This window comes from Macaca thibetana, chromosome 10 (assembly GCF_024542745.1).
Source record: "Macaca thibetana thibetana isolate TM-01 chromosome 10, ASM2454274v1, whole genome shotgun sequence".
NCBI classification, from domain to species: domain Eukaryota; kingdom Metazoa; phylum Chordata; class Mammalia; order Primates; family Cercopithecidae; genus Macaca; species Macaca thibetana.
This window is the reverse complement of record NC_065587.1, coordinates 58,655,223-58,668,833: the sequence shown is the minus strand read 5'-3', so window position 1 is coordinate 58,668,833 and position 13,611 is coordinate 58,655,223. Positions and strand designations below refer to the sequence as shown.

Genomic DNA, 13,611 nt, shown 5'->3' with positions numbered 1-13,611 from the left:
AGGGCTTCTTCCTCATGTCAAAAATTTCTGCAAAAAAAATCTTTTTGGACAAATTCATATGATGCTTCTAACATCTGCTCATTGTGAAAAATACAGGATAAAAACCTACAAATTCAGTACTTTTATCAAAATTTACATTTCGTCAAAACAGCAAATTTGAAAAATATTAATACATACATAGGCAAGATGTTTCCTTACTTTGCATAAATATGCTCACATAAACAATCCATTCCTTGCCAAAATAGAGCCCTTCCAGCCCCCTGCTCCCCAACCTCCAAGGCAGGGTCTTGATCCACAGGTTAGAATCACTAAAATACACAAAATACAAGGAAACCTATCTGTCAAGCACCATTTGGATTCTAAGATGCAAGTAAGAAACCTAATTTGAAAGGGCACCCCGTCTCTACTAAAAATACAAAAAATTAGCCGGGCGCGGTGGCGGGTGCCTGTAGTCCCAGCTACTCAGGAGGCTGAGGCAGGAGAATGGCGGGAACCCGGGAGGCGGAGCTTGCAGTGAGCCGAGATCGCGCCACTGCACTCCAGCCTGGGCAACAGCGTGAGACTCCGTCTCAAAAAAAAAAAAAAAAAAAAAAAAAAAGGGCTAACACGATAAAGGTGATATGCCGGCACATGCAAATGGAAAGTTCAGCGGCTTCAGGTTGAGTTTGAGTCAGTTGCTCTATGATGAAAACAAGGGCCTATTTTCTTTCTTTCAACTTCGTTAACCACATCCTAGGGGTAGCTTTCCTCATGACAGCAAGATAACTCCAGCAGCCCCAGGCTTCATGTCCCAAACATCCAGAAGGACACAGAGAGAGGGCTGTCTTGGAGAGGTCTATCAGAAGACTGAAGAGCCTTCTTTCGAAAGTCCTCAGCAAGCATGCTGATGGCCTGCACAGGTCACATGCCCAGCCATGAACAAACCCTCTTGGTGTGATTGCCACTGGGTTAATCACTGTTCAACAGGTGTGGGGTTTACCTGACTGGGCTTAAACAATCAAGATCTATCCCTGGAGCTGAGGGTGGGACCAATCCCTCTCCTACCAGAAGACAAAAACAAACATTCCCTGTTTCCTATGGAAGGGACTGGGGAGGGAGGGAGAAGAGACATTGTGAGAAGGGGAACAATTACAATGTCCTCCACCCTTCACCTGGCACTGAATTTGACCCTGTGATTCCCAGTATCAAGAGCAAATATGGAAATGTATTTTAAGGGACCCTATTTTTATCATTTAACAAAGACAAATGTTTATTCTTATACAGAGATACATTCTTTTGAAGGGAAACTCAAGGAGAAGAATGTCTTGGAACCGTGTTTAAGAGAAAATGGGTAAAGCAGGAGGCTTAGTTTGGAAAGATGCAGTCACACACACTCAATAGGCCTTTTTTTTTTTTTTTTTTTTTTTTTGAGACGGAGTCTCGCTCTGTCTCCCAGGCTGGAGTGCAGTGGCCGGATCTCAGCTCACTGCAAGCTCCACCTCCCAGGTTCACGCCGTTCTCCTGCCTCAGCCTCCCAAGTAGCTGGGACTACAGGCACCCGCCACCTCGCCCGGCTAGTTTTTTTTTTTTTTTTTTTTGAGATAGAGTCTCGCTCTGTTGCCCAGGCTGGAGTACAGTGGCACAATCTCGGCTCACTGCTACCTCTGCCTCCCAGGTTCAAGCGATTCTCCTGCCTCAGCCTTCCAAGTAGCTGGGACTACATGTGCATGCCACCATGCCAGTCTAATTTTTTATTTAGTAGAGATGGGGGGGGGGTTTGCCATGTTGGCCAGGCTGGTCAATAGGCCATTCCTACATGGATCCTCCAGAAGGCAGGGCATGGGAAAGTAAATCATAATCAAGTGAAGTTATTTTGGCAGAGGGCTGAGATGATATAGCTCAGATGCTTTCCCTTCAAATCATCGAACTTACTGCAAAGATTAGTAACTCACATATATCTTAGAACCCCTTTTTAAATGTTTGTTTTTGTAGGTACATGGTAGGTGTATATATTTATGGGTTACATGAAATATTTTGATACAGGCATGTGGGCATGTGATACATAATCACATCAGGGTAAATGAGGGGTTCATCACCTCAAGTATTTATCCTTTTAATTATACTGTTATTTGTAAACATACAATTAAATTTTTTTTTTTTTACAATAGTTACCCTGTTGTGCTGGCAAATACTAGGTCTTATTCATTCTATTTTTTTGTACCCACAAACCATCCCTATTTTCCCCCCATTGCTCACCCTACTACCTTTCCCAGCCTCTGGTAACCATCCTTCTATCCTTCTACTCTCTATCTCCATGAGTTCAATTCTTTTAATTTTTAGCTCCAACAAATAACTGAGAACATGCTACGTTTGTCTTTCTGCTCCTGGCTTATTTCACTTAACATAATGACCTCCAGCTCTATTCATGTTGTTGCAAATGACAGGATCGCATTTTTATGGTTGAATAGTACTTCATTGTGTATATGTACCACATTTTTCTTTATCCATTCATCTGTTGATGGGCACATAGGTTGCTTCCAAATCTTGGCTATTGTGAATAGTGCTGCAATAAACATGAGAGTGCAGATATCTCTTGGATATACTGATTTCCTTTTTGCGGGGTATATAGCCAGCAGTGGGATTGCTGGATCATATGATAGCTCTATTTTTAGTTTTTAGAGGAACCTCCAAACTGTTCTCCGCAGTGGGAAATTCCATTCCCACCAACAGTGTACAAGGGGTCCCTTTTCTCCATATCCTCACCAGCATTTGTTATTTATTGCCTGCCTTTTGGATAAAGGTCATTTTAACTGGGGTGAGGTGATATCTCATTGTAGTTTTGATTTGCATTTCTGATAAACGATGCTGAGCACTTTTTCCTATGGCTGTTTGCCATTTGTATGTCTTCTTCTGAGAAATGTCTATTCAAATCCCTTGCCCATTTTTAATGGGATTATTAGATTTTTTTCCTGTCGAGTTGTTTGAGTTCTTTATACATTGATTATTAGTCCTTTGTCAGAAAGGTAGTTTGTAAATATTTTCTCCCATGTTGTGTGGGTTGTCCCTTCACTTTAATTGTCCCCCTTGCCGTGCAGAAGTTTTTTTTAACTTGAAGCGATTCCATTTGTTCATTTTTGCTTTGGTTGCCTGTGCTTGTCCAGGTATTACCCATGAAATCTTTGCCCACTTCTGTTTCACAGGTCTATGCGTCTGTTTTTATGCCAATATCATGCTGTTTTGGTTACTATAACTCTGTATAATTTGAAGTTAGGTAATGTGATTCTTCCATTTTTGTTCTTTTTGCTATGGATAGCTTTGGTTATTCTGGGTTGTCTGTGGTTCCAATATAAATTTTTGAATTGCTTTCTCTATTTCTGTGAAGAATCATTCATATTTTGATAGGGATTGCATTGACTGTACATTGTTCTGGGTAGTATGAACATTTTAATAATATTTATTCTTCCAATCCATGAATTAGACCCCTTATGTATCATATTTATAAAAATAAGCTCAAACACTTTAAAATCATGACCTCTAGAGTGTTTTAAATTATCAGATTATCCTCTGAGAGTGTGTGTGTGTGTGTGTGTGTGTGTGTACCTGTCATTATTTCAAATTTTAAAATATTTGAGTGTTACTAGATGCTCAGCTCTAAGAGACCGGGTACAAGGAGGAAGAGTTCAAAACCATAGTGTCTCTGCCCTCAAGAAATGTAACAACTACTACTACCACCAACTGGATTAAATTATAGGATGTCAGGCACTGTGCTTTACATTTATTTTCTCATTTAATTTGATCCTCATAATAACCCTATGAGCTAAGTATCAACTTGATTTTCCAAATTGGGAAACCAAGGCTTGAATGACCAAGTCACTTGACTCAGTCACACAAGCAACAGACAACAGCTAGGATTCAAAGCCAGGTATTCCCAATTCCAAAGCCTAGATCCTTAACCACAGTCAGTACATCTGGCTGACAAGAAAACACAAACATCCATTAAGAGTGAGGAGTAGAAAGAGTATATTTACAGTGAAGAGCTAAGTCCTGAGATGTGGAGTAAAGTGGCTTAGGAGAAATCAAAGAGTGCAAATAGGGTGAGGAGCCACCTACACAGCTGTTAGCTTTGTGAACCCTGTCAACACTGATGCCTAACTGATCATACACAATCTGTCTGCTGGCCTCTGACCCATGACCTACTAGTGTACTATGTCTTTAGCAACTGACAGAATGGAAAACCAATGACATTTTGACAGGCCTTAAGGCCTTTCAAAGTTATCTCCAAGGATGGAATCAGCTCTTTCCCTGATGTGGACAGACTTCCACTCTGTTCTAGAGATAAGGCCATATATGGAGGAAGTTTGAAATCCTCTGGCCAAATACTAGATAGTACTTCCATTGTTTAATAATTAAATGATTTTTATAACTCTATCCCTAAGAGCATATGGCAATTGTCTTTGCCCACAGGATCAATTGTCACTAACCTTTTAGCTTGGTGGAAAAAGCTAAATGTCTTATAATGTCTGAACAAAACGTAATACCACTTTCTCTGTGCTTGTCTCCATGTACCAGAAAGTCATGGGTCTAAGTGGATGTGGTATCCCTCTCAGGCCTCAGCAGTCCCTTTACAAAGCAGCAGACTTCTGGGTACGCAGGTCAGGGCAGACCTCCCAACCTTCAGGGTATGATTCTAGGGTCCCAGTGTTCCAAGAGAGGGAGAAATATTTCCTCTATAAAATAATGGGGGTCAGAAGTGTATGCAATTTCCCTTTGCTTCCATGAAATTAGGAGAAAGCACCAACACTTTCTACTAATTCCACAGTGAATAGGATGTGCTACCAGCCCAGCATCAGTAGGGTTTCTCTTCATACTCATGAAGCGTAATGGTGAGGTGGCTGCCTGGAATTAAGATTGCTGCTGTCAAGGTAGTAAGAAACAGTTCAATTTTTCCCCATGAGCCAATTATTATCAGGGTCACGTCTGGAACCTGGGCTTCATTTTCCTGATTCAATCCATATTTGAATGACCACTATGGACCAGGTTCTATGCTAACATCTCACAGACTCAAACAATCTTAGGAAATGGATATTATTTCTGCCTTACCTATGTGGAAGCTAAATAAAGCTCAGGAAAGTTATATCTTTTATCACAGAGCCAGACAATTATAGTTGGATACCAGACTGAATCTCTTGACACTATGTTCTGGGCTGACTCCACTATGTGCCACTGACTCCCCTAGTGCCGAGGTTTGGGGCCTTATTATTATATGATAACAACAATATATGGGATTTCAATGGTCATCCTCATAATCAAGCTCTTACTTTACTCTCAAAGGAGAAAGAACATATCATGTTGAAGGGGGCTATTAGAAGGCAAATGTGGTAAATGCTACAATGAATGGACACAAGCAGTTTAGAAACCCTATGGTGAGGATCAACTCTGACTGGAGTGAGAATGAAGGAAAACTTAAGAGATGTGAAGCCATCCACTGGGGAGGAGATGCTTTTGAGATTAACAAAAGCTCTTAAACACGGAGATGGAAGCAGGCAAACACAAAGGGATTCGTGGACCACCCCTTACATCAGAGTTTCTCAATCTTTTTATTGACATTTAGAACTAGATAATTCTATGTGCTAGGGGGCTGTCCTGTAAATTGCAGGATATTTAGTAACATCCCTGACCTTTACCCACTAGATGCCAGTAGAACACACTGTCCCCAGGTCATGACAACCAAAAAGTCTCCAGACACTGCCAAATATCCCCTGGGGCACACAGTCATCCCTAGTTGAAAACCAGTGCCTTTGGTGAAGATGTGCCAGAAACTGCAGATTGGCTAAATGTGGAGGCTGGGGAGGTGCAGAGTAAGAACAGGAAGCCATGAACCAAATAGGAAAGAGGGACAGATGTGTGACTCAAGTCCTCTCAGCAACTCCCTCAGGTATGGACTCTGACTACCTTAAAGCAAATGGAGAGCCAGGCACAGTAGCTCACACCTGTAATCCTACCACTTTGGGAGGCTGAGGCAGCAGGATCACTTGAGCCCAGGAGTTCAAGACTAGCCTGGGCAATACAGTAAGGCCCTATATATATATATTTTTTTTTAAACACATATTTTAAAAAAAGACAAATGGAGGCAAATGAGATCCCATGATGGGGACCCTTTGATGAATGTCCAGTAGGACCCTGACTGGGAGTAGGACATCTATAAGTGGAGAGGATGGATTCTAGACCCAGGCAGCTTGGAAGACAAAAACCCTTACTCTCTCCTTTCAGTAAATCAAAGAAAGAGAAGACAACAAGGGGGAATGCTAATAGAATAGTCATAATGAACCTGGAATTCCCATACCTATTTGGGAGGACTGGAGGGGAACTGGATAAGGAGAAATATTGATTTGTGCTGTTTCTGTGACTGCAGTGCCATCCTTACCTTCTCGGGCCATCTCCTATTCCCTCACCTCTCACCCTTGGAAGGGTTTTGGCCCAGGAAAAGCAAAAGGAGTTGGCATACTTAGTCCTGGGAGGGAGGAAGGAAAGAAGAGAAGGGAGTAAAGATGAGAGTATTCTGACATTCAAAATTGATCTATTAATAGTGTTCACAAAAGGGACCATGTTTCCCAGTAAAAAGAAAACAAGGTAATGCTGGGGCTGGGGATGGGAATTGAGGAAAGGGAAGGGGCCAAGAAGTAAATGTTTACAAAATGCCCACTGAGTGTCAATTCTGGGCAAGGCGCATTGCATGAGTCACCACCTTCAATTTTCACGGCATCATGTAATACTTGTGTATGAAGTGGTTATAACAAGCTCCTTTCTATACAGAAGGAAAGTGAAGTTCAGAGGCATCTTCACAGACTGAGACCTCCCACCGTGGCCAGGGGCTCTGGACTTGTCTGGCAGACTCCTCCATGATGTGCCTCCTCACACTTCAGCACCTACAGCCTCTTGCCCCATGCAAGCTGTAGCTGCCTGCTTACTTGTCTGTTTGCTCATCTGTTTGCTCTGAGATCGTCAGGGGCTGTGTTTTGAGTTCTAGGACTCTAGCATTTCCTTATGTGCCAGGCACAGGCTCCACTGATACAAAGAAGAGAGCAAGAGTTAATGCTGAGGTGAACAAAGGACCCGCAGAAGTCCAGCTGTGTGAATTTACAGCGGAACTAATGAGCACACCCAGTTACATAACTGCCTCTCCTGCTCTGCTCCTGTGCTCAGCAGCCACTAGAGGAAAGCAGGGCTTGCTTTCTTTTCCTGTGCTATATATAATTCCAACTGTTTGGGCAGGGAAGTGTGCTACAGCTCCACAGCTCAGTTACATTAGATCTTAATTTTTTTCTTAAAAACCTAGCAATTTCTACCAGTGATGCCACAAAGATAATAATACAGTAATCTTAAGATTGAGATACTTTACCCACATTTCCTGAACTTTTCTACCTTGAAAACACTCATTATTTCTGGTTCTACTTTGAGAAGTAGCAAGCAAGGAAAGGGTGAAAATGTGAGATGCTAAAGACAGTTTGCAACATTCCGTAACTACAGCCTTCAATGCTGGAACCTCAAGTCTTCAATATCAAATGGAACAGTACTTCCCCTTGGTAACTAACTAGGAGCTGATCCATTAACCAGGAATATATTTTTGATATAGAGTAGGCCAGGTTTGTTTTTGGTTCTTTTGCACCTCCTTTCCTAGGCCCTAACCCCAGACTCCATGACCTCATGAATGTAGAATGAATGAATGCTGCATAAAGAGAATCATTCATTTGTCCTGGGACTTCACTGAAGATGATTTTTGCTTAGTAAGCCTCTTCTTCAGATATAAAACTAAAAGGTATGTTTTCTGAGACCTGTTAAAGCACACATTTACTAAACTTACATTAAGTTCAGGTCAGTCCTAAAAAGGTTCTCTAATTTCTGAAAGCCATGTCTGTTATTCTAATGTGAATTGTTACACACACAGACACACCTTGAACATTTTTAAATTACATTTCTTTAAGCATACTCACTCACTCACACTTTTTGCCAATTTGGTTGGGCTTTCCCCTAAACCAATTCTTCTAAAATGGTGAGATTTTAACAAATAAAATGATACAACTGATGTTTTCACAGGGTAATAGGTTAAGAAGAAAAAACTCCAGGCTTTTGAAATACTAATTTTATTAGCATTAATACTAATATCTAGGCCTGGTACAGTGGCTCACACCTGTAATCCCAGCACTTTGGGAGGCTGAGGTGGGTGGAACACGTGAGGTCAGGAGTTTAAGACCAGCCTGGACAACATGAAGAAACCCCATCTCTACTAAAAATACAAAAATTAGCCAGGCGTCGTGGCACACACCTGTAATCCCAGCTACTCAGAAGGCCGAAGCAGGAGAATCACTTGAACCCAGGAGGCAGAGGTTGCAGTGAGCCGAGACTGTGCCACTGCATTCCAGCCTGAGGGACAGAGCAAAACTCCATCTGAGGGAAAAAAAAAAAAAGTAGTATCTAAATATTAGCAGTACTATGATTTATAGACATGAACTCTTATAAAGAGTATGTATATGGCTGGGAATGGTGGCTCACGCCTGTAATCCTGGCATTTTGGGAGGCTGAGGCTGGCAGATCGCTTGAGCCTAGGAGTTTGAGACCAGCCTGGACAACGTGGCGAAACCCTGTCTCTACAAAAATACAAAAATTAGCTGGGCACTGTGGCATGTGCCTCATGCCGGCAGTTTCAGCTACTCGGCAGGGCTGAGACAGGAGGACTGCCTGAACCCAGGAGGTCGAGGCTGCAGTTAGCCAAGATCATGCCACCGCACTCCAGCCTGGGTGACAGAGGGAGAACCTGTTTCAAAAAAGAAAAAAAGAGTACATACACATTTTGAGACTTGCTTAATACTAGGCAGCTCAGTAATACCAAGTACTAGTCAAGGGTGGTATGTCACTGTGTTCAGAGTTGGATGAACCTGGGTTATAATCTGGACTCAGCTGCTACTTCCTAGTGCAGGTCATTTGGGTCTTGGGCAAAGTATTGAACCTCCCAAACCTCAGTTCTCTTTTGCACAATGGAAATCATCTGAATACAGACAAGAGGGCCCACTATAAAAATTAAACAACACAGTCTGTATGGAAGTGTCTTTAACAGGAGAATTAAGTAGCAGGCTCAGGCTTTTTGCATCCTTCCTCTTCCCCTCCACTCCCCAGTCACCAACTTGCGCCCTGAGTAAGGTTTACGGCGCACTATCTGTCTCCTGTGGCTTGTAAACCTCTGCAGTAATTTCAGCAATCTACATTGCCTGTACCCTCTCCTCCCTTGTAGGCTCCCCTGAATCACAACCATATTTGCTTTTCCAGAACACAGATCATTGTCTTCAGTGATTCCCTGCAGGACAAAGTCTGCCCACTTCAGCCTGGTGTCATCGTCCTGTTGCAGTCTGGTCCAACCCACCCTTTCTGAACAGTTCCTTACAAACCCACATCTTCCCACCTCAAATCTGCCTAGGCCATTCCCCTGCTTTGAGCTCTTACAGAGCTCCCATGGCCTACAGTATAAATTCCTAACTGTCTCAGGTGGCATTTGAGACCCATGGTATCAGGTCCCCACACCTCCCCCAGTTTCACTGTCTGCTACTCGTTTCCCTCCTTATACTTTACACCCAAGTATAAATATACTTATAGTACCTGAAACCCCATGCTGGGTCATCACTCTTCAGCTTTACATACACTCCTCTCTCTGACAAGAATACTCTTCTCCTCTCATCCATTTGGAAAACTCTCCAACAGACTTCAAACATCTCTCAAATGCCTCTACTTCTGTGAAACAGTCTGTCCAGAACTGTGTCTTGTACGTTTTTCTACTACTTTGCACCTGTGCCTGTCATACAATGATTTCTCAGGGTTTTTTTTTTGTTTTTTTTTTTTTTGTAATTCACTGACCGTTATTAATGTCTTCTCTGCTAGAAGTGTAACACTACTCAGCTTTGCACAGAGAAGTTACTTGGGAAATGTTTGCATTGCTGAACAGAGGCAGCTTCCAATCTCATGGGAAGATCAGATGAAATGCAGGGGATACATGCTACAACACAGTCAAGAGGACTGAAAGCAGGCAGCAGGAAAATTTCTACAATATTCCTGTTTAAAATGTTAAAATGTTGGTGGCTGCCAGAGCTCAGGAAAAGAAAATTTTCTGATGTGGTTATAGCTCACTCTAACAAGTCAATTACATTGACCTAAAGCCCGTGGAGCTCAAAACTGTATTTCTCTCCCCAAGACCTCATTCTTTTATAAAGCTCCCTCCCCTGTGGAATGAATGTGGGCAATCGCTTTTGCAGTTTTTGACGATGCCAGTTTATGGCTATGTTTTTCTGTTCACTGAACTGGCTCATTTCTTCAGGAGAACAAACTGTTCTCCACTGAAGCAGGAATTGGCTGGGTTCTAACAAAAAGATTTTTCCCCCCTGACAGTGTTTTTGCAAAAGACCCAAGTCAATTTATAGCCAAGTAACAAAAGGTCAGAAAGGTTAGTCAAGCAATGGGCGTAATTCCTGTGTGTCACAGCCAATAAAGGAAATGGGTGGGAATAAATAGTATGCAATTTTAACCTGAAATTATTTGTGCAAAACTATTCTTGTAAACTATACAAAATGACCCATGACTTCCACTATAAAGGATTTCTCACTCTGACTTTTTTAAAGGCACATTTACTTTGGAAGAACAGAGATGACCTCAGATTCCTCATTCACAAATGGAAAATGTTAAAAACTTTCTTCACACTAATATAAGAAAAACTTGGTCATCGCTTTGCAGCCCTGAAACAGAAATGTTCACATAAAAAAATAAATATCTTATACTTAAGTCACAATTAAAAACAATTTGCATGACTGAATTTAAAATAAATTGCAAAATTCCCTTGCCAAAAGGGAAACAATATTGACCAAAAGAATAGGCCAAGAAAAGACCCTATGAAAGTGACAGTTCATCTGTTTTAATCGTGCTAAAAGTGTAACAAACTACTGCATTATTCAGTGAGCATAAGAACAAGAAAAGCCTGCCTGTAAAGCAGACATGAAGAACTGACATCACCAGCCAAGCAAGCGGAAGGCAGATGAGTAATAGCCTGTACTGGGCGGCCAACCAGGCCCCGGCCCATGAGTCTGTGGAGTAAGAAAGCCTTTCAGATATCAAGGCCGTTGGGAGGCCTCCTTCCCCCAGTTCTCCAATACAAAGTCTAATCTACTCACCATTTAAAACAATCTTAGCATCCAAAAGACGAATGGTTAAATAGAACGCTGTCACCGTTCAGACAAGATAGTGTAAACCCATTTCTCCCCCTACCTCATTGTAAGTACAACTCTAAATCCTTAAAATAACACAAAAGGCAACCAAAGGAGAAGTCTGAAAGAAAAAGGAAGGTAAATTACTTAGGGACCCAGGATTGGAGGAACAACACAGCAGCACATCTTATGACCACACCCTCATTCAATAGAAGAAGGTGGCCAAGGCTGTTTCCCAACCCCCAACCTAGCAACAGAGGGCAGCAGAGGATTGAATGGGAGTTCTGCTGACAATACCAGGCCAGCTGGAAGCACCAACAAGGGGGATAGCTCAGGACCCCACTAACAATAAAGCATAACAATAAAGCAGTCTGGGAAAACACGTTTGCCCCCGACTACAGGGCCTCCAGGAAGCATGCTTCATCCCAGCAGGATGGAGACTCCCTCCTCTACCTAGATACCAGGGAGCATGGCCTAGGGAAACTCCTTATCCCCATCAGACAGCACCAACAGGCACTAGTGGGAGCCGTGGCAGTACCAGATAAACCAAGTGGACCAAGAGTACTACAAAGGTTCTGAAAAGTAAATCATCATTGGAACCACAAGAGTAAATCCCAACTCACATGCTAAATCTAAACAGTGTGACTGCCTGCTAAAATGGAAGATTTAAATAGGACCCAGACTCTCCTAATAGACAAAATGTCCAAAGTAGATTTAAAAGATCACCTGTCGGCCAGGCGTGGTAGCTCACGTCTGTAATCCCAGTACTTTGGGAGGCAAAGACGGGTTAATCATTTGAGGCCAGGAGTTCGAGACCAACCTGGGCAACATGGCAAAACCATGAAGATGGACTGAAACAGAACCTCCAGCACCTGTAAAACAATAGCAAAAGATCCAATATTCATATGACTAGAGTCCCAGAAGGAGAAAAGAAAAAGAGAAGGGCTGAAAGAGTATTCAAAAAGATAATGACTGAAAATTCCCCAAATTTGGTGAAGGACGTAAACCTACAGATTCAGAAGGTAAACATATCCCAAATAGGATAAACTCAAAGAAATCCATACCAAGACACATCTTAATTATATTTCTGTAAATTAAAGACAGTAACTCTTGAAAGCAGAGAACAACATAATACCTATAAGGGGACATCAATTCAAGTGACAACCGGTTTTTTATCTAAAACCAGGGAGGCTTGGCCGGGCACGCTGGCTCACGCCTGTAATCCCATGACTTTGGGAGGCCAAAGCAGGCGGATCATTTGAGGTCAGGAGTTTAAGACCAGCTTGGCCAACACGGTGAAACCCCGTCTCTACTAAAAATAAAAAATAATAATAAATAAAATTAAAAAATAAAACCATGGAGGCCAGAAGGAAGTGGCACAACATTTTTATGGTTAAAGGAAGTTCTTCAAACAGAAAGGAAATGATTAAAAGAAGAATTTTGAAGCATCAAAAGGGAACAGAAAACAACAGAAAAGGCAGAAATTGGGAGAGATATATATAACGATTATCCTCCTGTAGTCCCAGCTATTTGGGAGGCTAAAGCAGGAATAGTGCTTTAGTCCAGAAGTTCACCTCTACCCTGGACAACATAGCAAGACCCTGTATCTTTAAAAAAAATTAAAAATTAAAAGCGGGAATGTAAAGGGACCTGGATGGAAATCAGGTTTCCACATTTCACTCAAAGTGGTAAAATGCTGATAATGGTAGACTATAGTAAGTCACACAGGTATACTGTAATACTCAGAGCAACTGCTAAGAAAATGATACAAAGAAATACACTAAAAAAACACCATTACAAAGTCAAGATAAAAACTTCTCAAAATGTTCAAGTAACCCAGAGAAAGGCAAGAAAAGAAATAAATAATAAAATGGCAGATTAAAGCTCTAATATGTCAATAATTAGTTTAAAGGTAAATGATCTAAATTCACCAACTAAAAGGCAGAGATTGGCAGAGTAGAATAAAAATACAACCCAACTATAAGCTGTTCACAAAAACCGACTTCAAATTCAACAACATAGTTACATATACATATTTATATATAACATGGCTTTACACTGTATGTAAGCAATTTCTAAATAAATATCTAAAAGGAATGATATCAAGATATCACTAAAGGAATCTCAATTATCTTCATTATTCTTTCCTATGTTTTTCAGATTATCTACAATAAGAAAGAATGGCTTTTATAATTTAAAAAAATGGTTTTTTCCAAGTAAAGCAGTCCATTTGAGATAACCGTATTGCTGCCTAGGGAGGAGGAAATAATCTTTAGCATTGGTAGCCACCATTAATGTGGATCTTTCTACTGATGAGTTGGCTGTCTACCCCTGCCTTACACTCCAAAAGACCAGAGGTACAAGGCAGAAGGCCCGAAAGACCAGGAAATGT

The 13,611-nt window shown here is 41.5% G+C and overlaps 1 protein-coding gene across 14 annotated transcripts in view; it reads right to left on the bottom strand.

Moving 5' to 3' along the window:
* ZHX3 (zinc fingers and homeoboxes 3) overlaps window positions 1-13,611 on the bottom strand; it is a 140,888-nt gene that overhangs the window by 58,505 nt on the left and 68,772 nt on the right. For 5 of the 14 annotated variants that reach the window (XM_050806629.1, XM_050806637.1, XM_050806640.1 and 2 more), the window contains one exon: window positions 11,946-12,091. The exons of 8 other annotated variants lie outside the window; for them this stretch is intronic. The gene's annotated coding sequence lies outside the window, so the exon portion shown is untranslated. Of the gene's footprint in view, window positions 1-6,403; window positions 7,045-11,945; window positions 12,092-13,611 lie in introns of all 14 variants that reach the window. One more of the 14 variants, XM_050806632.1, reaches the window with a different exon arrangement.